The sequence below is a fragment of the Furipterus horrens genome, unplaced genomic scaffold (genome assembly GCF_987537825.1).
Source record: "Furipterus horrens unplaced genomic scaffold, mFurHor1.1.pri manual_scaffold_15, whole genome shotgun sequence".
Taxonomy (NCBI): Eukaryota; Metazoa; Chordata; class Mammalia; order Chiroptera; family Furipteridae; genus Furipterus; species Furipterus horrens.
In genome coordinates, this window is record NW_028327185.1 from 25,458,578 (window position 1) to 25,481,420 (window position 22,843).

The 22,843-nt window shown below is 45.8% G+C and overlaps 1 pseudogene across 1 annotated transcript; it reads right to left on the bottom strand.

The window, feature by feature from the left end:
- Positions 1 to 6,597: 6,597 nt before the first annotated feature.
- LOC149992543 (immunoglobulin heavy variable 1-3 pseudogene) lies at positions 6,598 to 17,710 on the bottom strand (annotated as a pseudogene). Its single transcript, XR_016508257.1, has 3 exons — positions 17,615 to 17,710; positions 17,211 to 17,531; positions 6,598 to 6,653 (listed from the first exon to the last, which is right to left on the bottom strand). The product of XR_016508257.1 is annotated as an immunoglobulin heavy variable 1-3 pseudogene (transcript).
- Between the last annotated feature and the right edge of the window lie 5,133 nt (positions 17,711 to 22,843).

A 22,843-nucleotide genomic window follows, 5' to 3' on the forward strand; every position in this document is an offset into this window, starting at 1 on the left:
TGTCTGGGCTCACGCTGACTTTATCTCTCTGAGTCTCATGCAGTAATACAGAAGGTGTCCATCTTCAGATTGACAATGTTCTGAATCATCCCTATAGATGGACAATCTGCCTTTCCAGGTGCAGCAGAATGGGTCATGTGACTTTAGAATCCCTCTAATAAGACATATCCACTCCAGTGTTCTTTTTTCTTGGGCCTGTATCATGCAGTTAGTATAAACTCAGTTAATATAAATTTTGAATATTTACATGAATCTCAGAGACACTGAGGACAGAAACAACTGCAAGAACACAGTCCAGACCTGGGCATATTTCTGCCTAAGAATAAGGCTCAATCTGAGGTCTGAGAATGATTCTGGCCCAGCCACACCACCACACCTATAAGGTGGGATGAAGCTGGATGAACAGCAGTAGAAAGGCGATTTACAAGGAGAACAAAGGTGCTGACCCCATGCCAAGGAAGGAATACAATCAAGGAGTCACTGGAGTGTTTGAATTATCTGTTACCAAAGGCAGAAACCAACTTCAACAATGTTCTCCAGAGATGAAGGCATAGGTAAACATGGCTTGCCTCTTCGAAAAACCACATCAAGATTACAACTAAACTATAGAACAACCATCATTCAGAAATGTCAGAAATTGAGTTTATGAAAGTTTGACAACTATAGAACTAAAGAAACCACATCCATCCAGACTGGTAGGAGGGGTAAGACATAGAACAAGCTGGTCCCGCATTCAAATGTGGTAGAAATATTTTTGGAGGAATATTTTGGGAGTAAGAAGTGTCACCCCAACACCAGGCTGCCCCAGCCCAACATTCCAGTGCCAGGGAGATAAGTTCTCATAACTTCTGGCTGAAAAAAACAGTGGGGATTGAGTTGACAGAAGAAACATCTTAGGTCCCAGGCAGGACCTCTTAAAGAACCCACACACTGACTTAGACTCCACCTTTCTGAACTCCAGCATTGGGGTATCAGCTTGAAGGCACCAATGGCATTCAGGAAAAAACTGAACTGTCTGGTACCAAGGTAAGAGCTGGAGGACAGCTTTCTTCCAGATAGAAAGGTGGGAAGAGGCCCTTGTCCCTCCATTGATCCACAGAACCACAGAACCAGCAGGCAGGTTTCATTTGTGAGAATCCATCAACCTGGCTAACACTCTTTATCCTGCCCTGAAGATCCACTGAGGCTCCATCCCACCCAAATTATGGTCCCAACCCAAGCTGTTAACAGTGGTTTTTCCACATGAATGTTTCATCTTGACTCATGCTTCATGACTTCCTGAATCCCTTTACCTTCCTCCTAAGTGGCCCCAGGCCTGACACTAGCAACAGCCAGACTAGATTCACAGCTTGGCTGCTCTTGAGAACCTCCAAGCCCAGTACAAGTAGCAGCCATCTGCGAATTGCTTTATAGCTCATGCAAGGTGGCCCTGGACAGAACATGTGTGGGGAGCTGACCTTGGCCTACAACACTCAGGAAACCTCTAAGACTGAACACCCAGAAGAGCACCACCACCCTGCGTCTACACAGCTGGCCCTGCATGGAGTGTGGAGGTTGGTGGTCAGTGGTCACAGACAGTCCTCAGAGATGACTGGCCTGCATGAGTTTGTCCAATAGACCTGCCAACAGAAATGAAACCTCAGCAGCAAGAGGAGGGTGCACTCAGTCCACACAAGTGGTGCACCTTGGGTACCCAGCAGGAGTGATAGGGGTGGCTGTGCTTTTGGAAGCTACAGGACGCCTACTACATTAGGACACACATGAAGACAGGGAGCCATAGCAGACCTACCTGCTGCATAAAAACAAACATGGGGAGGCTGCCAGAATGAGGAGACAAAGAATCATGACCCAAGTGAAAGAACAGATCAACACTCCAGAAAAATAACCCAACAAAAATGGAGATAAGCAATCTATCAGGTGCAGATTCAAAACACTGGTCATAAGGATGCTCAAGGAACTTAGTGAGGACTTCAACAACATTGGAACAATCCAGTCAGATGCAAAGGATATACTGATAAAGTTTTTAAAAATCTTACCAAAAAACAACAGTAGAGTGGATGAAACCAAAAATGAAATCAATGATTTGGAACATAAGTAAACGAAAGAAAGAAGAAAGAAAGAAAGAAAGAAAGAAAGAAAGAAAGGAAGAAAGGAAGGAAGGAAGAAAGAAAGAAAGGAAGGAAGGAAGGAAGGAAGGAAGGAAGGAAGAAAGAAAGAAAGAAAGAACAAACAACAACAAAACTGTAACAAGAAAAAGGAATTCAAAATAATGAGGTAGTGAAAGCAGCCTCAGACTTCAACATTCCAACATCTGCATCATTGAGGGGAAGCAAAAGAGAAAGACCAAGAAATTGGAAATGAATTTGAAAAAACACTGAAAGAAACTTCCCTAATTTGGTGAAGGAAATAGACATGCAAGTCCGGGAAGTACAGAGACTCCCCAGCCAGATAGATGCACAGAGACCCACTCTAAGATACATCGTAATTAAAATGCCAAAGGTTAAAGATAAAGAGTGAATCTTAAAAGCAGCAAGAGAAAAGCAGTCAGTTATTTATAGGGGAGTTCCCATAAGACTGTCAGCTGATTTCCCAAAAGAAACTTTGCAGGCCAGGAGGGACTGGCAAGAAATATTGAAAAGTGTGAAAAGCAGGGACTTAGAGCCAAAATTTCTCTACCCAGCAAAGCTATCATTTAGAATTGAAGGGCAGATAAAATACTTCCCAGACAAGAAGTAAACTGAAGGTGTTCATCATCACTAAGCCATTATTATATGACATATTAAGGGACTTATTTAAGAAAAAGTTTGTCATGTGACAGGGCAGTATGGGGGATGGGTGAAAAGGTTAGGGGATTAAGAAATACAAATAGGTAGTTACAGAATAGTTACATGAATTTAAAATGCATTATAGAAAATGAACAATGGTGCAGGAATTGCCTGAGGGAATAGGGTGTGCTGGGTTGAAGGGGACAAAGAGGGAAACATTTGGAAAATTGTAATAATATAAGCAATACATTATGATTTATAAAAAAATAACTGTTTTCATGGAAACCAAAGCCTCCAGAAGAGGCCCTTATGGATTCATACAGATGTCCACAGTGACAGTCTAATGGAAGGGAGAGCTTGCGTCCCAACTGAGTTAATTAATTATAAGCATGGAGCAATGACACAACACAACACAGCAGGACACGCGTAGCTACTGTCCCTTCTAGCATGTCTGGGTGCACCCAAAACTATGGGAATGACAAGGAGCAGGACCAGAGTCCTAATGGATATACTTTCAAATGGCATTCTCATCAGACTCAGTATTAGGATTGTCAAACACTGATTTTAAAACAACTCTGATTACTAGCCATCAGGAACTCCTGATAAAAGGCCCAGTAGGAAATCACATCCCCCAGGGCAGGATGGCTATTGTAAAAGTGTTACAGAAACAGGGGTGTTCAAAAAAAACCCCGTTTGCTGCTGGGGGATGGGGAGAAGGAAGCAGCTTTTAGAATGCCTCCACATGCCTAAGGCTAGTGGCTGGTGTCTTTCTTATGCAAATGGCTTTAATGCATCCAAAGCCTCAGGTAGAGGGGAGGGGGCTTGAACCAGGGGACGGTATGGAGGAAGCACTCAGAGCCTACGTAAGGTTCTGTGAATGGTCAGGACTGGTTACCGCACCCACTGCATCAGAGGACGCAGTCAGGGATTTAAAAATAAGCAGCAGACATTTTAGCCAGGCTGACTGTGCGGATCTGACTGAGGCTGAGGCGGACTGTGCGGGTTTGACTGAGGCTGAGGCTGACTGTGCGGATTTGACTGGGGCTGAGGCTGACTGTGCGGATCTGACTGGGGCTGAGGCTGACTGTGTGCATTTAACTGGGACTGACGATGCAGTGTTAAGGAAGGGACATACTTGGTGCTTTGAAAAGGAACAGACTGACCATGTGGATTACAAAAGGACTAACTATACAGTTTACAAGTGTTACAGAACCCCTGGGCTACTCCAGTTGAAAACAAAACCCACGGGCTCTTTAGTTAGGGGCCCGATTGCCCGCCGCCAAAATTATAACTCTTAATACCAGAGTTTAGTGAAAAGAAAAAGAATAGTTTATTTAACAATTATATAGATTTAGTTATTTGCGGATTTCTGTTGTTAAGTCTTATGCTCTTTAAGACACCCATAAACACATATTCTTGCCGCCCCGCTACCAAACCAGGCTAGTTTTAGGAAAGTCAGAGAAACCCTTTCCCTACTTTCCAAACACAGTTCAGCTTTACCAGTAGCTGCCAATCATTCAATCCTGATTGGGGAGACCTCGTCTGTGTTATGGGGTCCACCAGCTTTTAATCCAGAACCTCGTGGATTCTCAGCCTCCTTGTAAACTGTATAGTTAGTCCTTTTGTAATCCACACAGTCAGCCTCAGCCTTAGTCCAATTCACACAGTCCGCCTTAACCTTAGTTAAATCCGCACAGTCAGTCCGCCTAAAAATGTCTGCCGCTTATTTTTAAATCCCTGACTACATCCTCTGATGTAGTGGGTGCAGTAACCAGTTCTGACCATTCACAGAACCTCACACAGGTTCTGTGTGCTTTCTCCATACCATCCCCTGGTTCAAGACTCCTCCCATCTACCTGAGGCTTTGGGTGCATTAAAGCCATTTTGCATAAAAAAGACACCAGCCACCGGCCTCAGGCATGTGGAGGCATTCTAAAAGCTGCTTCATCTCCCCATCCCCCAGCTGCAAACTCTGGGGTTTTTTGGGACACCCCTGTTTCTGTAACACAAGGAGGCTGAGAATCCATGTGGATTAAAAGCTGGTGGACCCCATAACACACACGAGGTCTCCCCAATCAGGATTGAATGATTGGCAGCTACTGGTAAAGCTGAACTGTGTTTGGAGAGTAGGGAAAGGGTTTCTCTGACTTTTCTAAAACTAGCCTGGTTTGGTAGGGGGGAGGCAAGGATATGTGTTTATGGGTGTTTTAAAGAATATAAGACTTAACAACAGAAACCTGCAAATAACTAAATCTATATAACTGTTAAATAAACTATTCTTTTTCTTTTCACTAAACTCTGGTATTGAGAGTTATAATTTTGGCAGCGGGCAATCGGGCCCCTGACTAAAGAGCCCGTGGGTTTGTTTTCAATTGGAGCAGCCGGGGCTTCTGTAACAAAAGGACACAGAACAGAAGTGAAACAGATCAAGTGTTGGTGAGCATGTGGGGAGGTAATAAGAATAAAATTATATTTCTGTTTTATATTTATGTATTTTTACCACTTATAATACACATCTCATATACTGTATTTTATACGGAATGTTTATTTTACAATTAGGAAAAGCCAAAATAATTGTCTTTTAATTTGGCCATACTTAAATGATATAGATTCACAATAACAAAAAGTGCTTTCTATAATCATTGACACAGGTAATAGGAACTTGTGTTCCAGTTTTCCTGCCCATCATGAGTTGTAATCAGAATCTATTTACTTTCATGTAAACACATGAAGTGCTAGGACATCTAAAGAAGGATCAGATCAGTAAGTACTTACTGAATGCCACATTGTAGTCTATAATCTCCTTATCAGATCCTTTTAGAGCCCTTAAAGATACTAACTCAGAAGGTGTTGATGAGGACTGTCTCCTTGACCAAACCTCATCAGGCTCCTCTAGCCCTCTTCTCAACCATGCTTTGACCTTGGGCTTCAGTGTCCATCCTTGTTGCACCAGCACTACCCACTTTTAGCACGAATTCTGTTAAGAGAATCTACCCCCCCTCTGGATATCTGATCCCCCTGATCTTCCTTTAGCAAGAATCCTGTCGAGTTGCTTCAGCAAGAATATCTATTTCCTTGAACTATCCTTAGTAATTTGCATCCACTAACCCCTCAACCTTCACCTTGTTTTCAAATCCCCACTTTCATTGTTGTATTTGAAGTTGAGCCTGGTTCTATAGTAAGCTCTCTTTTCCCTAATTGCAATAATTTGTGATTAAATTTGCTGCAAGAAAAACAAAATTATGGCTTCTACCCATGAAAAGAAATGAAATTACCCATGATCAAGCCATGCAACTTATAGGGGTTCATTAAAATAATCAAAACCATAACTTGGAAGAAGTACTTTCACTAACTTCTAATTGCAACATTATTTACTGTAGTAAATTCATAAAAACCAACTTCTTGTCCATCAGTAGGGGAATGGATAAACATGTGCTATGTGCCCCTGACAGAGTACTGTTCAGTTTTAAAACAGGAAATTCTGCCATAAACCCCAATGTGGTTGAATTTAGGTGATGTTACGCTCTGTGAAATAAAGCTATAATGAAAAGGCAAATATTGTATGATTCCACTCATGCTACAAATTTAAATTAGATTTCATGTTCAGCAGCATATGGAGGTGCTGGAGGCCTGGGTGTGGTGAGAGGCAAAGGCAGGAGATGGGGGATCTTGGAGTGTCACTGCCCTGTGGTCCTGCACCTGCAGGAGAACCACAGATGGAGGCACCTGGAGGAGACAGCTGCTGTCAGGACCACATCAGACCTGGTCGTGGATGCTGTGCATTCACAGGGGCCTGGAGGTGTTTGCGTCTGTGTGTGGAGCCGTCCATCCCTCAGGGCCCTGCTGACAATGGGGAACAGTCAGTCTGCATGGAGTGCAGCTTCCCACCTGGGATGGGAGGAAGGATCATAAAGCTCAGGCAGCCACTGTCATCCATTGATTACAGAGTGAAAAAGTCATTCAAATATCTTTCCTTTCCTGGGGATGGTAGATAAAATTTTATATAAAATTGGTCATCCATGGAGGTTTAGTGTTAATTTCACCATTAGCATCTGTGACTCTATGGACTTGTGATGTAGTTTTGGTCAGGAATGCAAGAGACAGGTTCACCCCTGGTTCATCAGAAGTGAATTTCAGAAGCTTCCTGTCCTCCCCACTTCATCCTTTTTCATGTCTGCACATGACCTTGTGAGAGCTGTCACCTCATCCACAGGAGATGGGAGCCACATAGGTGTGAAGTCACTTTGTTACAGAAGCCCTGGGCTGCTCGAATTGAAAACAAACCCACCGGCTCCTTAGTCAGGGGCCCGATTGCCCGCCGCCAAAATTATAACTCTCAATACCAGAGTTTAGTGAAAAGAAAAAGAATTGTTTATTTAATAGCTATATAGATTTAGTTATTTGCGGATTTCTGTTAAGTCTTATATTCTTTAAAACACCCATAAACACACATCCTTGCCTCCCCCCTACCAAACCAGGCTAGTTTTAGAAAAATCAGAGAAAACCATTTCTCTACTTTCCAAACACAGTTCAGCTTTACCAGTACCTGCCAATCATTCAATCCTGATTGGGGAGACCTCATCTGTGTTATGGGGTCCACCAGCTTTTAATCCAGAACCTTGTGGATTCTCGGCCTCCTTGTAAACTGTATAGTTAGTCCTTTTGTAATCCACATGGTCAGTCTGTTTCTTTTCAAAGCAGCAAGGTACACCCCTTCCTTAAAACTGCATCGTCAGACCCCGTTAAATTCACATAGTCAGCCTCAGCCTCAGTCAAATCCGCACAGTCAGCCTGGCTAAAATGTCTGCCGCTTGTTTTTAAATCCCTGACTACATCCTCTGATGCAGTGGGTGTGGTAACCAGTTCTGACCATTCACAGAACCTCACGCAGGCTCTGTGTGCTTTCTCCATACCATCCCCTGGTTCAAGCCCCCTCCCCTCTACCTGAGGCTTTGGATGCATTAAAGCCATTTTGCATAAAAAAGACACTAGCCACCAGCCTCAGGCATGTGGAGGCATTCTAAAAGCTGCTTCCTTTTCCCCATCCCCCAGCCGCAAACTCTGGGGATTTTTGGAACATCCCTGTTTCTGTAACAACGTGATGCATGGATCACTGTGCGGAGCTTGGGAAGTGATCCTCCCAGGTACATGGACGACAGGATTAAGTGATTCTGGAGCCAACACGTGCAGGTTTCTTGTTCTTTATGCTGAGAATTTCCTCCTTGTGTAGGACCTGGCCCAAAACACCAGACTACTTTCATTTATGTCCCCTTCTCTACCAGTGATTTATATAACTAAAGGGCCTTTAACGTCCTCACTGCTCCATCAAGGGAGACAAACAGGACCTTGAGAATTTTCCCAAAGAAATTGCTTGCAGCATTTCTTTCCACCGCAGGTAACCTCTAGCAATTCAGTTTGCATCTGAATACTCCCTGCCAGAGCTGCAAGGAGGGGCGATGTTAAGTTTGCTAGCCAAGCGGCCATCTAATCCCCTGAAAAGCTACTAGGTCCTGAGAACAATAGGATAATTAACTTGCTACAGGTTACAGAAATAGCAGGAAGTCTGCCTCTCCAAACAGAAAGAGGAGAAAAAAAGTGACTTAAAACTCAGGCCACTTTTCTTCAAACTAGTACAAGCAGCAGTGGTAGCAGCTTGGTTGCCAATTGACATCACCTCTAGGGCTGTAACTGGCGGGCCCAGGACCCACCATTTTCTGAGCATCCCCGGTCCCTTACCAGTCTATTTGAATCTATTTGTTGGTCACATCAACTGACCTGGGAGGACTGCCAGCAGCTCCTACTGACCCTCTTCTCGATAGAAGAGTGAGAGTTAATTCTTAAGCAGCCAGGGAAAATGTCAGGAGTCAGGCTATAGGGACAGAACAGGAAAGGGAGGCAGCCGTGAGGGAAGTAGTACCTGCCAGGCCACCCAAATGAAACTCCAACACCGCGCCTGGGATGATGGCCCTTAAAGCTTACCATCAGGCCTTACCTCAAGAAATGATCAAGGCAGCTAAAAAGTCCACTAACTTAAATAAGGTTTCAGAAGTTATTCAGGGCCCCACCGAGAGCCCCACTGCCTTCCTTGAGCACCTGCGAAAGGCATACCTCAGGTGCACCCCTTTCGATCCTGAGGCTCCAGAGAATGCCCGTACCTTCAATTTGGCTTTTGTCACTCAGGCAGCATCTGACATTAGGAGGAAGTTACAAAAATTAGAGGGATTCGGAGGCATGAATTTAAGCCAGCTCTTAGAAGTCACTACCAAAGTATACTTAAACAGATGAGGCCAATTAAAAAAAAAAATGGACCCGGTGCCCCGAGGGTGGCCTGCCTGTCTCAGAGCTGTCCCCTCTGTGGTCCTCCTAGTCAGGAGGCCAACAAGCTCACTCTAGGACAGGACCTTTCTGTTAACGTACCACACTTAGCTAAGGCCCTCCTAAGAGGCACGGGAGGGAAATGGCTCCCTGGTAGCTGCCTCACCCACTAACAAGCGACTCTCCTTGAGGACCCCCATATCCGCCTGCAGGCCATCCGGCTTTAAACCCAACTTTGCTCCCACCCACTGAAGAGGGGGAGACCGGAGCATGGCTGTGAACAAACCATTGACCAAGAATGCCCTCCCTGGCCTGGGCAATTTCATTCGTGAGGGCATACGTTACGCGGGAGCAGCTGTAGTCACCTTTGAGAAGGTAATCCACACTGAGCCCCTTCCACTGGGCTGGTTGGACCAGAGAGCAGATTTGTCGTCCTCTCCTGGGCATTAGAGGAAGCCGCTGGCAAACAGGCCACTATATATACTGACTCTCGGTATGCTTTTGCCACTGTTCACGTGCATGGGGCAATTATCGAGAGAGAGGATTGCTTACAGCTGAGGGAAAAGCAATAAAAAGTACTCAGGAAGTTCTAGCTTTATTACAAGCAGTGTGGAAGCCAGCCCAGGTAGTAGTTATTCATTGCAAGGGGCACCAGAGGGGCACCAGGGAAATTAAAACTGGGAACCGACTAGCAGATCAGGCTGCCAAAGAAGCTGCATTGCATGTTAAAGCCTCTGCCCCAGAGGAGGGTAATATCCTTCCTGAGTTGATGCAGCCAACAAAGCCCCCACATTACTCCCCAGCTGAGCAAGCTTGGGCCAAGACTGAAAATGCCACAAAGAAAAACGACTGGTTAATTCTGCCGGATGACAGGATCTTTGTTCCAAACATTGGCCAACAGCTAGCCACCACCCTGCACGAGACCACACACTTTGGAAAAGGAGCACTTGTCGCATCTTTAGAATAGGAGCATTATATACCCAATCTCTGGACTGTTTGTGCTTCAGTTGCACAGCGATGCCTAACTTGTACTAAAAATAACCCAAAGACTGGCAGGGTCCCGCTGCTTGCGGTGCACTGGCAGGGAACTACTCCCTTTGAAGACATTGAGGTAGATTTCACAGAAGTAGGGCCGGCCCCTAGAGGCTGTAAGTACTTATTAGTTTTAATTTGTACCTATTCTGGGTGGGCAGAGGCAGTCCTCACCCGAACAGTAAAGGCCAGGAAAGTAGCCAAGGCTCTATTAAACCTAATTATTCCTAGATATAGATTACCTATTAGCATAGGGTCAGATAATGGTCCAGCATTTATAGCAGAAACAATTCAAGCTGTAGCTAAGGCTCTAGGAATCAAGTGGAACCTCCATGCCACCTACTGGCCTCAGAGTGCAGGTCAGGTAGAACGTATCAACAAGTCCTTAAAGCAGACTCTGCAAAAGCTCCACCAGGAAATAATTCTCCGTGGCCAGATCTTCTCCCTTTAGCCCTTTTCTTGTCCAGGTGCACTCCGTATACCGATGGCCTAACTCCCTTTGAAATATTATATGGTATGCCACCCCTTCTGACACCTCAGATAGGATATTTACAGGGTAGGGGTGACCACACTTTAATTCAGCAATTACAGGCTCTTCAGAAGACCCTTACTTCTGTCCAGCAGCGGGTATTAGAGAGGCGACCCATTCCCATAGGGACCCCCATGCATCCCGTCAGACCCAGGGACCAGGTTCTCATCAAGGTCTGAAAAAAACAACACCTAGGGCTGCTATGGGAAGGTCCTCACACTGTTATTCTCACTACCCCAACGGCTATAAAGGTGGCTGGCATTACTGCTAGGGTTCATTATTCCTGAGTCAAGTCTTACATCCCACCAGCTTCTGAAGAAAAGCCCAGTGAGTCTGGACCTACATCAGCAGGACAGTCGAACTCAGCCTTTCCCCGCCGATCGGAGCGACTCAAGAAAAAGAAATGACTGGATAGTGTCCTGCTTTATTCTTAACCTTAGTTAACTTGCTTATCACCCTATTTGCCTCAGGACTTGGTGCCATTGCCTCAGCTGATTGGGGCCCCTGGGAAAGGGTGGCTTTCGGATTCCTCTACATTTGCATGCCTTTAGTGCTTGAACTGATTTATTGTCTTCTCTATTAAGCCTCCTGCCTGTGGCTAGTAGTTAGATAAATCTCCACAATGCTCAGTAAACCTGACTGGAGGACTTCTTACCTAGCCCTCTGGGCAAGACTCACTCTTTGCTTACTGATGCCAGTCTCGTCAACTCCCTTTACTCCTTCTTGTCATTACTATTTTACCTTGTGTTTTTAAGTACATAGTTAGGCATTTACGAGCCAGCATTGAAGACATTCAGTTTCTCATACTTACCACCGAGCCGCCCCAAGCTCAGCTATCTAAGTAGTCCCAGGACTGACTCTAAAGGTCTTGTGTAGGAACTAGAAGGGGGAATGCTACAGCTGCTCAGTGATTTACAAGCTGAGAGACCCCCACCCAGCTCCTTCCCATAGCCCCTACATTCCCTTCCATATTCTTGTGACTTGTTTATAACTCTCGTTAAGTTATATTTTACAGGGTATCTAGCCTTTTGCAAAGATAATTGTTTTACAGAGAATTCAACTGTGACTAAAAGCTGCAGCTGCAACTAGAGATAACCTTATAACCCTGCGAACCTTCATTCCTGTTACTGCTAGACACCCCTGCAGTGCTGCCCAGCCCCCACTTCCCAAAGCTGAAGAAGCAAAGCCCCTATAAAACCCTATCCCAACTCCATTCAGGGTCGGTGCCCTGTTAGAGACTCTGGTCTTGGCCCGGCTGCCAGCAATAAACCTCTTGCTTACTCTATTCACTGCCTCAGAGTGTTCAGTCTTGCCTGTGTAGCTGCAACAGTGTCACCTACTCTTGGTTCTGTGAGCATGATGACCAGTCAATGACCATCATTACCTGGGGTCCATATTCTCTGGCATGTGGTTCATATGCCTTTGGTGTCACTGTCCAGCACGCACATGTCCTGCTGCTGGATGACTTGAACACTGAGCTGCGTGGAGCTGGGCTTCATTGTTGAGTCCAGCAGAGCCTCTGGTTAGATTCAGCCTATGTGTGTCAGAAGGTTTGGTAATTTATTGGAATTGGGCCCAAGTGTGTCTGAAAGACACTCTGACTTTTGTCCAAGTGAGAATGTTTTTTCTTTACAACAAAACTTTTTAACCCAGAGACTTCAGAGGTGAGCACAGAATCAAGAAGCCAGACAGGTTACCTGAGGGAAACTTTTACAGGAAGAGGAAACAGCTCAAAAAACCAGCCCAAACCTCCAACCTCACTTGCTCCTGGGATGATTGCTGTGTTCAGGGTCCCTGAGTGCCCCCTGGTGGTGTCATCCCCTAAAGCAGTGAGGTTTGTGTCTGGTCTCAGGCTGACTTCTCCTCACTGTGTCTCTCGCACAGTAATACACGGCCGTGTCCTTGGCTCTCAGGATGTTCAGTGTTAAATAAACGTGGCTCTTGGACGTGTCCCTGGTGATGCTGAGTGGACACTTCAGCATTGGGTTGTAGCCTGTGCTTCCACCACTCCATATAACATCAACCTACTCCAGCCCCTTCCCTGGAGTCTGGTGGGCCCAGTGCACATGATAGCACATTAAAGAGAATCCAGAGACAGCGCAGGTGAGATAGAGTGTCTGTGAGGGCTTCACTAGTCCTGGATCCAACTCCCACAGCTGCACCTGGGACAGGACACCTGGGGACAAGGAGCATCAGTCCCTGTCAGTCACATGCAGTCACACCATCCCATAGACCTATGTCTTACATCTGAGACACTCACCCTGGGGGGCTGTCACCAGGCACAGGAGGAGACCCAGCAGTCCCATCTTCTTCTAGAACACAGCTCTGCCTTCACAAATAACCTCAGTTTCATGTGAGGAGAGAGCTGGGAGCCCCCACAGCCCAAGGGAGGATTTATTCTTGAGCTGGAAGAAGAATTTCCATGTGGGCAGCCTTTGCCTTATAAGTGGAGTGGGATTGAGTTCAGGCTCCCTCATCATGCTGGGACCTCTATGGGGACAGTTCTTTTCTTGAACTCATTCACAATGTTAAGCAGAAATAGGGAATCACCTGGTTTATGAGACACATTGGAATTAGATCATAGGTCAGCCTCACCTTTCTGACCATAAGGAGAATTGATGGACTAGTGAAGTAGGTGACAACTTTGAAATTCTCATGCAACTTTCACCCAGATTAAAAGGGATTGTTAGTATTTTTAAGACAGTTTCTAAATCTAAAATCTCCAGTATGCCTACAATTTCCAAAGTTTTATAACACTATTTAAATACAAATAATGTCTACTTTAATGTAAAAAAAAAAAAAAGCAGAGCTATTTTCAATATCATACTACAGTATTCCTTCACTTATCGCAGGTATTACGTTCTAGACCACCACCCCCCCGCGATAGGTGAAAATCCGCGAAGTAGTAATCTTAAATGTATTTTAGTATTTATATATATTTTAAGGCTTTATAAACCCTTCCCACACACTTATAAACCATTCCCAGTCCCTTATTAACCTTTCCTACTCCCTTATTAAGCTTTTCCACACTTTTATAAACACTACTTACATTCTTAAACATATTCTACACTCTTAAACCTAGGTAACCTTAACAATATACATATACAGTACTGCAAAATCCCACGATATAGCGAAAAATCCACGATAAATAATTAAATAATAATATTCTTAAAAATCCTGCGATACAGTGAGGCCACGATAAGTGAACCGCAAAATAGAGAGGGAGTGCTGTATAGTTATGATGTCGTTTTGATCTGATAAATTACTAGCTAAGCACAGGCAGCTGGGACGTCCTTGATTCTGAGTGTTGGACATTTTGTGATTCTGTCTACAGAGTCTTCTGCAAAGTCTTCCATTATACAAGTTCAGGGCTCTTTGCAGAAACTCCACACTAATCATGTTAGAAATAATCACATTATTACATGGAGAAAAATCTAGAAGTGAGAATAGTGATTATATGTGCACACAACTCAGAATTATTTGTAAGTTGAAATGGTTATGGCAGTGGAATAACTGACCTGTTTTCTCAGTCTAGTGTTTTCAGTAATATTGGTGTTCAGTGGAAGGAAATTGCAGAGAATTCTAGCATAAATGTGCTCACAGGAAAGGGAATTTCAACCCTGAAAGGAAACCCTCACTCCCATCCTCCCTTGTCTCTGTTTCCTGGGATGGTCACTGTGGTCAGAGGCTGCTGGACTCTCCCACACAACACATAATGTTCTTAATGTATAATGCACTCATTATTCCATCAGAATTATAATTTGGAAACATATCTCTGTCTAGGTTTGTCTTTTAACCCACTTAATGGAAAACAAATAGTGGGCTCTCAATTGTTTTGTCTCTATCATGGGAAATACAGTGCAAACCTTCAATTTATTAGAGATTCTCATGAAGAACCTGAACCTGATGTTGTTTGATGATGGATGAACATTAATAGTAAACTTGCAGACTAGAAACCAGAACATAGTATAATAATGCAACCTTCTGTCAACATCTGTTCCTCCATCTAATCTAAAATCAGCCCAGAGGTCAGAAGGCACTGAAATTCCTAGGGCTTGTCAATCAGGATGCTATCAGAAACTGCTATTATCTGGGGACCCGTGTGTGATTTGGGATTCTTTACAAAGTTGGCTCTCATATCTCCTGGAAACCCCATCATATGAACAATTAATGAAATCTGGAAGCACACGTTCATCATGGGGACTGGGATAATGTGAATGTGGAAGTCAGTACAAACATGTAGAAGTGAAGAAAATGCTCTAATAACTAATTATGCCAAATGAGCAGCCTTAATTTGGGTTATTATCCCATCTGAGCCCTCAAAGGATAAATCTACAGAGCAATCTAAAGCAGATATTATTAAATGTCCATGTTCAGCACATGATTTTAATAAAAAGTAACAATGGAAAACTTTATAGGTTTCTACTTCACTTGGATATTTGATGTCAAGACAGCTGCTTATTGGCATCAGATAATTTCAAATGAATCTTGTTGACTTTCCCTATGAAACTGCATACATGGGATAGACACACTGCTGTGATCTTCAATCAACCTTGGTGTGAAATCTTCCAGAAACAGTGGAGGTCGTTTCCTGCTCCTGTATAACCAGAAACAGCAAATCCTGGGCCAGCTGTGAAGGTGAGACTTGACCTGGGTCCAGTCCTCAAGGACCCTTTGAACCATTTAGATGGTTTCATCCAACCTCACCCTCCATGGGGTGTGAGTATGTTGTATTTATTGTGTTTGGGATTCCTTGATGCCTGGAAGTCATTCCTTGAAAGAAGTTGCTGGAATTTGCATCCTCCCTGCACATGCAGTGATAGGTGCTCCCCACACAGCATCGTCACAGACCAGTGCTGTGCTGCGTGGCCAGGACTCCCTCACCTCACAGTCACCACCACCCACAATCTCTGCAGAGATTGAAAAAAAAAGCATTTTTACATAAAAACAAATTTCAGAAACCCTGAATTGCCATGTCCACAGCTCCTCCCACCAGCACTGGTGGCCCATCGTCCTCTCCCCAGCACACATCAGTCATCCCCTGTGACATGGGAATGGAACAGTCATGCAGTCAGTGACTTTCACTCACAACTAGCCTCTGCCCTGCTGCATTCAGACAAGAAAAAAGATTTAAAGGATCTATATTTTATACCCCTCCTGCCACCCACTGATTAAAGGTGCCTTTCTAGTCCATGTTTCTAACAAGTCTGTGGTCTTCAGTCAGTGAGTTCTATCTCTTGCAGTGAACATGACAGAAAACTTGTTGTTTACCTTCATTGGAAGGAAACTTATCTGGTGTTCCAACAGTAAATATAGCAGAGGAACTCCCTGGAATTCATCTTTGGGTTTATTAATACAGCCAAAGAGTCAGTGTATCTGATTGGATGGTTAGTTTAATAGGGTTCCTTAAACTGATCATCCTCATAGATTCTGGGGAAGCATTTTATCTTTGAGAGAGAAAGCTTAGATACATTTTCCAAAATCCTTGTTGAGGGGAGAGATTTCACATACAACATGGGACCAAGACCCCTGTCTAACTCTGTCATCACCATTATCATCTCCATACTCTATCTTCATCTTCAACATCATTTGCTTACTTATAATCATGCTTTTCATTTACTATAGACATGGTGTTTGTCCAACAGAAAGGCTGTTTGTCTCATTTTTTGCTCATTTTTATGATAGTTAAGTGGAATAGGTAGTTAGATTCTCTCTCTTTTTAAAAACTAAAATGTTGATGAATGAAGATTTATTGCTACCTCTTCTCAATATGCCCTCCTCCCCGGGAAATCTGATAACAAAGGCTGGAGCTCTTCTTTGGATGTCAATGGGAGATTGAAACTACAAAAGCCCCTGTAAGCTGAATTCCCCTCCCCCACCATCTCAACAAAGTAAATGCCCTGAATCTGTCTCCTTTCCTGGCTCTGCCAAAGCCCAGCTATCTTGCTGAAGGGCCTTTCTTGTTCTTCCCAAAGATTTCAGCTATGTGGTTGACAAATATTTGTGTCCATTGGTGTGTGTTAGTCATCAGCCTGGGCATCCACACCAAGCTGTCATGGGTCCCTTAGACTCTGTGTGGTGTCACCTATATGCGGTGCTGTGAACATGATTCCAAGTAAGTGTCATTAATTGTGATCTTTGTTCTCTTGCTTTGGTTTCATGTGTCTCTGGTATCCTCTGTCCAGCATGCGTGTGTCCTGCTGAGCTGCATTGTTGAGTCCAGCAGAGCCTATGGTTAGATTCAGCTGATGTGGGTCAGAAGGTTTGGTGATTCATTGGAATTAGGCATAAAATTTTATGAAAGATACTTTGCATTTGTCCACGTGAGAATGTAGTTTTCTTTTAAAACGGACTTTTCTAACCCAGAGACTTCAGAATTGAACACTGAATCAGGAATCCAGGGAGGTCCTCCGAGAAAACTGTTGTATGAAGATGAAACCACACAGGAAACCAGCCCCAACCTCCACCTGCACCTGCTCCTGGGATGGTCCTTGTGTCCTGGGGCCTGGAGCGCCCCCTGGTGGTCGCAGCCCCTCCTGCAGGAGGTTTGTGTCTGGGCTCAGGCTGACCCCCCCTCACTGTGTCTCTCGCGCAGTAATACACGGCCGTGTCCTCGGCTCTCAGGCTGCTCAGCTCCATGTAGGCTGTGCTCGTGGACTTGTCTGCGGTGATGGTGACTCTGCCCCTGAACTTCTGTGCGTAGTTTGTGCCACCATTGTTAGTGTTAACATACCCAATCCACTCAAGCCCTTGTCCTGGGGCCTGTCGCACCCAGTGCATCCAGTAGCTGGTGAAGGTGTATCCAGAAGCCTTGCAGGAGACCTTCACCGAGGCCCCAGGCCTCCTCACCTCAGCCCCGGGCTGCACCAGCTGCACCTCGGAGTGGGCACCTGTGGGGAGGAAACAGGAATGCGTGGAAATTGCCCTTGACTGTTCCTCCCCTCCTCAACCCGGGGACTGGGGAGCCCCTCACCTGTAGCCACTGCCACCAGGAAGAGGGCTCTCCAGCTCCAGTCCATGCTGAGGGGCTGTGCCGTCAGGACCTCTGTAGGGGAGGGTGTGGCTGAGGGTGATGCTCTCAGGGCACAGACAGACCCACATTTAACCTAGTCTACCTCTTCTCATTTGCATATTCATGAGGCAGAGTCTTTCATAGCTGAAGACCTGTCTGCACTTCAGAGAAGGTAGAGAACACAGGGTCCCTGCTCAGAAGGAGTCAGAGGGTCCAAGTCCTAATCCATGTGTGAGGATATGGGTCCGCAGGCAGGACCCTGAGCTCTGTGTAACATAGCTCCTCCTGCTGAAGATCAGGCCCCACAGGACAAGCTCCTCACTGTCAGCCAAATTTGAGAGACACAGAGACTCCCTGGACCAGTTCTGGGCTTCGATGTCTGAATGACTTATTCCTGGGTCAGTGTGCCTCCCAAATTATCTTTATACTGAGTTAATAAAACAACCCTTTTCATAATTCTTTACAATTCAGATTAAAGAACCCCTAGATATGTCCCCATTGTCTATGGTCCTCATGTCTTATGGAGGTTGGTAAATGCTGATAGAACAGACTATTTATAGTCACCTCATGTCCAACTCTTATGTTCGATGTTTTAATGAAAAGAGGAAGACACAGGCCCTCACACACACACACACACACACACACACACACACAAGTCTCCACAGCTCCCACTGCACCTGCTCCTGGGGCAGCTGCTTTGACCTTGTGGGTCTCAAACACCCCCTGATGTCAAGTCCATGCCCTGCAGGGGATGCTCCTGTCTGGGCTCACAGGGCATGAACTTCTCAGCTTCTCTAGTCCAGACTTAAAAGTATTGCTCTGACTTCAGGATGCTCCCTCAGGGACACCATTGACTTTGATTCTCTGGGCACAGAGAACTGACCTAACTAAACACCTATGGCCCTGCAGGGGGTCCCCAAGAGAGGGCTCTGTGAACGTACCTGGGAGCCCTTCACTGGAGCTGCCAGATGCACTGACTCAGCCAAGACCTCTGAGCCCAGGAGGTCTCGGGAGCTTTGTGGGCCTCTGATGTCCTCAGGTTCCTCTGTGTGCAGGTCCCAGCTGCGTATCCCTGAACATGGCCCAATCTCACTGCACCCCTCCTGCTCAATAAATGGTATAGAAGCACACACACACACACACACACACACACACTGATGATTGTTATAGTAATGACCTCCAGGTCTCCCTTCTTCCCTGTATGTATCACATGGGCAGGGTCCTTACATGGATTCTAGGCCTGGGTGTGACTTCCTACTTGAGGTCAGCTCTGTGGGTGACACCCTGTTTTTTTGTCCATTTTTTGTCCCTTCTTACCACATAAACCATGGACCTCAGTCCCTACCTCCCACATGGAGACAGTCTTACTGCTCAGTGACCCACAGCTGCGCCTGTCAGTCACTGCAGGAATCACCATCTCACCTGCATCTGGGTCTCTGGTTCAACCCTCATGGACATTCCTGCACTGACCAGGGCATCACAGGTGAGAATGCAGACACTGCTGGTCGTTACTGAGGCTCCCATACAAAGGCGGTTTTCTGTAGAGTCGGTCATGGAGGAGCTGAGGTGATGTTCCACACGAGGCCTCTGCATCCTCCAAATCCAGCAGCTCAGCAGGCGCTGAGTTTCCTATTAGGTCCAGGGATAGAGAAGAGCATCTGTTTTGGTTCCCACTGTGTGGGGAATGTCACAGGTGGCTCCTACCTGGGAGAGCACTGAGAAAGCCCCCATTCCCACAGGACCGGGGATCAGTGCTGGATTGATTGAGCAGGTGTCAGTCATGTGTGCCACGCTGTCATTTCAGTCAGTGCATATATATCTTCTATGTTGACCTTGTTATGATAAGGTATTATCACCCTTGAGACCTGCATCAAGGAAACACCCTTTCTAAACAAATGTTCACAGTAATCTGATGAACCAAATAAATCTCTATCATTACAGTAAATGTTTTTCCGGGACGTTTCCACATGACTACAAGTTGCAGTTGGTTTTCTGCAAGATCAAGATGGATAAAAGTCATTTGCAAGATCGGTCACAGATGACCCGTATCCTGTGCCTTGTCATCACCTTTGTCCTGCTGAACTCCTCTCAGTGAGCTCGGATGCCACACAGTACTGTTCTCTTCCATCCTCAGTCATCTGCCCTGAGTCTTCATGAGATTCTGGAATTTTCCATGGGCATCACAGATCTAGGGCACAGGGAATGTTTGTTAACTGCTTTGCAAGTTCTAACATGACATTAATTAATGTGAGCTTTCTGTTTGTTCAGTGAAAGCATATTGACATTTACATCTATATGGAATCCATGTTCATATTCCAGACAGTGAGATGCACCAAAGCCCATGAACTGCAGTTTCCAGGAGCACACACTGGAGAGTTGCTGTCATGATTAAGCCTGGTCTGAAGGCAGAGGGCCAGGGTGCCCAGGGCAGGAGAAGGCCTCTGCCGAGCTCCAAAATCCAGCTCACAGGCAGGAAGGGCTTAATTTTCCCTCCTTCACCGTTTGATCCAGTCAGTCCCTCAGTGGAGTGGACGGTGCCCCCTGCATTGGGGCAAACAGCCTTGATTTCTGAGTCACCAATTCCAAGTTAAATTCAGTGTAAACACACGATAGACAAACCCATGAAAAACTTTCAGTCAGAACTTTGGGCACCATGAAATCTAGTCAAACTAATATAAAAACCAATAGTCACAATAAAGGTATTTTGGGAAGAGCTCGAAGTCAGAGAATATGTGAATCTGCCCAGTGCGTTTAGATGGAAGAGAAACAACCACTTTAGACGCGTCGTGGTGATCGCTTAGGTAAAAACCTATTGAGTGTCAGGTGGGGAGCAAGCTCCAGTCAGAGATGAAACCAAGTCATAGTCTCCAGGTGACCGCTCCTGGGATGGTCCTTGTGTTCAGGGACACTGAGCGCCCCCTGGTGGTCGCAGCCCCTCCTGCAGGGAGGTTAGTGTCTGGGCTCAGGCTGACGTCCCCTCACTGCGTCTCTCGCACAGTAATACACGGCCGTGTCCTCGGCTCTCAGGCTGCTCATTTGCAGACGGGCAGAGCTTTGGGAATCACCCCTTGAGATGGTGAACCTGCCTTTCAGAGACGCAGCATATTCTGTGTGTCACTGTCAGCTTTGTTTCTAATGAAATCTACACACTCCAGTCCCTTTCCTGGAGGCTGGCGGATCCAGTATATGTAATAGTCACTGAATGTGAATCCAGAGCCTTTGCAGGAGAGTCTCAGAGACCCTCCAGGCTCTCTCAGGTCTCCCCCAGACTCCACCAGCTGCACCTCACATTGGACACCTGCAGACAAGTGATTCTTGTGAGCGGCAGACACACATACACACAGAAGCCCCCAGTTTCTCTGTAATGTTACCATGTAGAAGCATCAGAGCAAGTGCCCAGCTCAGACCAAACTTCATGGTGCTTCCTCTGGGTTAACCGCTGCAGGAAATGCAGACAGAAGAGACCCAGGCACTGAGGCTGCTCTGCCAGAGGTACCGGGACAGCAGCGGGGCCTGCTTTATCAGCACATGGAGCACCCCATATGCATGCGCTCCTCCTCTCAGGGACAGAGCAGTGAGGTCCTGGGTGATGGTCCCCAGTCCACTCAGAGGGACAGGCCCCCTCATTGTGACAGTGGAGACTTTTATGAGAGGCTGGTTAGTCTGCGTGCTGTGGAGTTACTATAGTTGTTGCGAATTTCTACCATCGGTCCCTTTAGCACAATTTCATGTACCAGGATATTCCACATGTGCACAGTGTTCTGTGGTATCCAGCTGGGAATGAATTCCCTGTGCGACCTTGTCCATGTGTCAACACACAGAGCGAGGTTCTTCACCACCGTCAGCCTCCCAGGACTGAGGGCAGCAGGTGCTGCAAGGGCTGCTCTTTGCACTTCAAGTAAGTCCCTGCCCATCGCATGTCTGTGCACTGAGGGTTCTTTCGCATCAGAAAGAGAGGGTGGGAGCTAGGACCAAAGGCATGCAGAGCATTTAACTGTCCTGCACACCCTCTGCTCTCAGTCTCTGCCCCCACCTCCCCCAATGGCTTACCAACTGTCACATCACGTGACTGAGGTGCACACAGCACACGAATCATTATTCTGTAAGGTACTGCTATGGTCCAGATGCCACACTGTCATTATATATGGTCTCTGGGAAGTTAGAAAAAATGACATGCTTAGTTAAATGATCAAAACTAACTGAACCCTCAAACCCCCTCAGCCAATTCCCTTCCCAAGTGACATTCACATTCATGACTCCAAGAGCACATCAGCCATGTCCCTGTGACACAGTGACTGGGATGAATGCGTGTTCATGGACTTTATCTCCAGTGAGACCGGGGCCTGGCTCCATGCTGATGTGGTAAATGCTGAAAGGGTCATGGATTACACCCACTTCTAACACTGCCTTCCCGCTACAACTGTTTAGGAGCCTCCCATAACCTTCAGCCAGCAAATTCTGTCTGTGGAAGAAAACACCAGAGAAAAACTGCCCTTGAACATCACGGAGGGACACTCGTGCTGTACTTTCTACAACAAACAGGGCAGGGAAACCCCAGGGAGTCCACCCTTGTGTCATGTTACACTACACTCCTAATCCGTTCTGGAAGCTGTAACAAAGTACCACAGACTGGGCCATGGGCCAACAACAGAAATTTATTTCTCACAGATCTGGATGCAAAAAATCCAAAAATAGATGCTGGTAGGTTTGATGTCTGGTAAGGACCCACTTTCTAGATGGCTGTTTGTTTGCTATAAGCTCTGAGGGTGGACAGGGCAAGGGAGCTTCCTCTGTCCTCTTTATAAAGGCCCCAATCCCCTCATGGGAGCTCCACTCTCAGGACTGACGCTCCTCCCAGGGCCCCACCTCCTAACACCATCACACGGGCCTCGGGTTGTAACGTGTGAATCTCTGAGTGGCACAAACACCAGCCCACAGCAACAAGGACTGGATCAAATCGTGATTCTATCAGAGCTCCCTAAAATGACAACCTCTGTATCCTGTGGAAGCTTCTCATCTTTGGGAGGAGAAAAGGGACCTAAGTCCTTCAGAACAAGCTGATGGCCTTGTAGAGTGGACATGTATCACCTGACTTTGCACTAAGATATCTGTATAATTTATTACTATTTTCCTTATTGCTTACATATAACCATTATTCTCATTTTCTAGGAACTAGAATTATTTTCTACC